Raw genomic sequence first — 4,656 nt, 5'->3', positions numbered from 1 at the left:
CAATTGTGTAAAAGAAAACAATATAAAAAGTACATTATGGTGTGTAATGCACTGATATCTAATATTTTATTGATGATTTTTTAAAAAGACATTGGTTGTACTGAAAGTAAAAGCTCCCCAAAATCAGGACCCTTGTGGAAAAGACAAACTTTTCCACAACATTTCCATCTAAGGGTGATTTATATGAACAATTACACCATGCCTCATTCATGGACAAAAATCGAAACTAAAGGAAATGCCTGTACATTATAGATGAAAATGGATCCTGCCACTTAATAATGTCCCAGTGTGTCAGGTATGAGTTAGTAAGAGAGGGCCACTCAATGCCACAGCACTAAGAGAATTACATAAGCCAAAATAATTTCAAATAAACACTTCAGTGACTTATTGGGTATCATTCATACGGTATGCTCTGGTCACAGATGTGTCCCTACAAAAGGATTTTCTCTCATAAGACTGCAAATTTTCCTTCTGAATAGAAACCTAGATCAGCTTCTACACAAGAGAGCCAGCTGCTTCTTTTTCTCAGCTTGTAAGAAATTTCAGGGTACATACCTGTTTTCTCTGACCTGGGTGGCATCTGTAATTATGTAAAAGTAGACAGTGTAAAGATTAGATTATGTCGTGCAAAGCACAGATATCTAATATTTTATTGATAACTTAAAAGACCCTTGGCTGCGTCAAAATTAAAAGACCCTAAAATTAAAAAGAGATTAAAATTGTAAAAGAGATAAACATTTTCTGCAGAGTTTCCCTATACCAGAGATGTAAATGAAAATTTTACAATTTGTAATTCATGGATAAAAATAGATGCTAAAGCAAATGCCTGCACATAAAAAATTATGGTGAGTGCTATCATTTAAAAATGTCTAACTGTATCAAATATGTGTCAGTAAGAAAGGGCCGCTCAGTACCACGGCACTAAGATATTTATATGTGTCATACATAATTTACGTTGTTGAATATTTATATCCAACTTTGATTGAAAAGGAACCAAATTCAGACAAAATATATTTTTCCTCATGAAAAATGAAAAGTGGTCTTACCTGGGCAGAAAAGCCCTTGCGATTTGCAGGTGTTTTCCTCCACATCCTTCATGCAGGCTAGGAGAATAGCGAAAAAAATATCAGTACCCAGATAACTGGTGATTTTGAATCAATTAGGGGGTTTTGACTGAGATAGTAGCCAGTCAGTAATTTGATGTCTCATCTAAGTAGCCAGTCAGTAATTTCATGGCTCATCATGGTGAAAGGTTTGGAATGAGTGTTGATGGTCCTTCATCCAGAAAAACCAGAAAGTTGTCAAAAATAACAGAATTCAGGCTACTAACCTAGTCCTGCATTGATTTTGTATTTTCATTCTTACCATTTTAATTTGGCCGGATGTGAGCACTTGGGGCATTATGGAGATAATATTATAAAATACACCAAAATACATCAACTATTCTTACATTCTATGGCCAGCTGCTTTGAAAACTACGTCAGAATGGATAGAGGTTAGCCACATTGACCTATGTGATATCTCGCAATACTTGGGTTTTGTGAATGGACCAGAAACATCTGGGCATATATGTGCTTTTCATCAAGGTGACCATGCCATTCTGTGAGAAAATGAATCTATCACACTTCACGATAACAAAATCATGGAACCGAATCATCAGCATATCTTTGGTAGACTGAATAAAGAACATGGGACAGGGCTCAGTGTTTCGTCCTGTAATCCCAGCACTTTGGAAGTCCAAGAGAGTTGGATTGCCTGTGCTTGCAGGTTTGAGATCAGCCCAGGCAAGTGGTGAGAGCTCAACTCCAAAATACATTAGAAATTAGCTGAGCATGGTAGCGTGTGCCTGTAGCACTGGCTACTTGGAAGGTTGAGGCAGAAGTGTCACCAGAGCCAAGGCAGTTGATGCTGAGATGGCACTGAGTGTGCCAGTGCACTCCAGATTGGGGACCGAACAGGACCACAACTCAATTAAAAAAAAGTGGTATATATTCTTGATGGAATACTAGACCCTCAATGTAAAAGAAGATCAAAATTATGTCATTTTCAACAATATCTATGCAGCTGGAGAAGCTCATTTTAGATGAATTGTTACAGAAACAAAAAAAGTAAATACTGTATGTTCTCACTCACAAGTATGTCCTAAACACTGGGCACAAGAATGGAGATAAAAGAGACTGGGAACTGATTTAAGCAGAGAGGGAGAAAGAGACATATGTACACAAAACTACCCACTGGATACCATGATCATTTCTGTGATTGGGTGGGCTGTTCAGAGGGAAAAAACGTGCCTTCCTGCCAGAAAACTGTGTAAGTAATCCTCACATGTACGCCATGATTCTAAAGTTATAACATACCATGAAAAAAACTTAACACGTAGGATTCACAAAGACATCATATTCGTGATCTTAAAGCCCAATCTCATTAAAATTTAAAGAAGGAAAATGCTGCAACTTATGCCCTTAGATCACTGTGGCACAAAGCTTAAGCAACAATCTTAAGAGAGCCATAAATACCAAAATATTTGTAAATTAAGCAATAGGTACCTGGTTGGGTGGCATTCCTAGGGTACACCTTTTTGTTTAGCCTGAGCTTCTTCATGCAATACAACTTAGAGTGAAGTGGGTCGGTAAAGGGTTCCTGGATGGGAAATGCTTTCCAAACCTCTCTGTGGTATAAATCTAGGAGCTAAGAATAATAAGAGAGCCATACAATTGCAAAAGAATTTAAATTAAGCACTTCAGCAACTAATTAGGTGTCATTCATACAGTACACCCTGGTCACAGATGTGTCCTTACAAAATGATTTTCTCTCAGGGGAACCCCAATGTTCCTTCCGAATAGAAACCTAAATCATCTGACATACACTAAAGCCAGTGCTTCTTTGTCTCAGTCAGTGAGAAATTTCAGTTTGGGCTCGGTGGCTCAGCCTTTAATCCTGCGCCTTTCGGAGGCTGAGGTGAGTGGATTGCGTGAGCCCGCGGATTTGCGACCCACCTGAGGAACTTGTGAGACCTCATCTCTACAATAAACCCAAAATTAGCAGGGCGTGGTAGTGGACGCCTGTAATTTTAGCTATTTGGAAGGCTGAGGGGGATGGATCACCGGAGCCCAGGAGGTCGAGGTTGGGGTGGCCGGAAGCGGCCACTCCAGTCTCCGTGACACAGTGAGACTACAACTCAAAAAAAAAAAAATTTCAGGGTACGTACACTTTCCTCCGCACTGGGTGGCATCTGCAATTATTTAAAAGAAGAGAGTGTAAAGATTAGATTATACTGTGAAATGCACAAGTATCTTTGATTGATGACTTCAAAAACCATTGGTTGAGTCCAAGTTAAAAGTCCTTAAAATTAGGAAGAGATAAAACTTGTGAAAAAGATTGACATTTTCTACAAAATTTCCCTTTAACAGAGATGTAAATGAAAAATTTACAATTCCTAATTCATGGATAAAAATAGATGCTAAAGGAAATGCCTGCACATTAAAAATTATAGTGAGTGCTATCATTTATATATGTCTAACTGTGTCAAGTATGAGTTAGTAAGAAATGGCCACTCAGTACAACAACACTAAGAGAATTCTATGTGTCATACTTAATGTACATTTTTGGACTTTTGTATCTAAACTTGTTTGACAAGGGCCAAATTCAGAAAAATTACCATTTTCCTCATGAAAATGTAAGGTGGACTTACCTGGGGAGTATGCGATTCTAATTCACAGGACGTTTCCTCCACATTCTCCTCGCCGACTAGGAAAATTCAGAGAAAATATTAGTACCCAGATAATTGGTGATTTTGAATCAATTAGGGTGCTTTGAGATAGTATATGAAGGAGGTTGATTAAAAAGCATGGTCTTAAGTTACTAGGGAATCCTGCTGAATAAAAGACAGATGGCAAAGGAGAAGTGTAGAGAGTAAATAATACAGATACTTTAACTTAGTGCGAATGTACACCTTACGTAACAGCAAATAGTCTGTAAAAGATCTTGAACTATGTATTGGGATTTAGAATTTGAATTTCCTTATTCCTTCTGCCTGTCTTGAAATCCAGCTAAATTTCCTTCCTTGTATCACTAAACATTATCCTGCTAGTGTCTTTATTCAAATTTATGAGATTTGCACTAGTTTTAGGCAACATTTTATTTCCAATAGGCTGGTGGCTATTCAGGATATAGTAAATAGTCAAAAACTAGAGTGTTCATCCTGGTGAAAGATTTGGAACGAGTGTTGATTGTATCAGATGTATCAGAAAGACCACCAAAACAACGGATTCCAGGCTATTAACCTAGTCCTGCATTGTGTTTGTATTTCATTCTTACCACTTTAATCTGGCAGGATTTGAGTATTTGGGGCTTATGTAGATAATAATATACAATCCACTAAAATATGTCTCCAATTCTTATATGCTTTGGCCAACTGCTTAAAAAAAAATCACCTCAGAGTGGATAGAGCGTAGCCACATTGAACTACATGATGTCTCACAATAGTTCGAATCTGTGAATGGAGCAGAAACATCTGGACATCTCTATGCTTTTACAAAAAGTGACCGTGACATTCTGTGAGCAAACCAACCTATCACCATTCACTATAGCATAACCATGTAACCGACACACAAGCACATCTTTGATAGTATGAATAAAGAGTATGTGAGACAGGGA

The 4,656-nt window shown here is 37.8% G+C and overlaps 1 pseudogene; it reads right to left on the bottom strand.

Annotated features, from left to right (window-relative positions):
* LOC103268001 overlaps positions 1 to 3,747 on the bottom strand; it is a 6,136-nt pseudogene extending 2,389 nt beyond the window's left edge.
* Positions 3,748 to 4,656: the final 909 nt, after the last annotated feature.

The sequence above is a fragment of the Carlito syrichta genome, unplaced genomic scaffold, assembly GCF_000164805.1.
Source record: "Carlito syrichta isolate Samal-C Ts95f unplaced genomic scaffold, Tarsius_syrichta-2.0.1 Scaffold25698, whole genome shotgun sequence".
NCBI lineage: Eukaryota > Metazoa > Chordata > Mammalia > Primates > Tarsiidae > Carlito > Carlito syrichta.
Note: the sequence above shows the minus strand (reverse complement) of the source record. Positions and strands in the feature narration are given on the sequence as shown.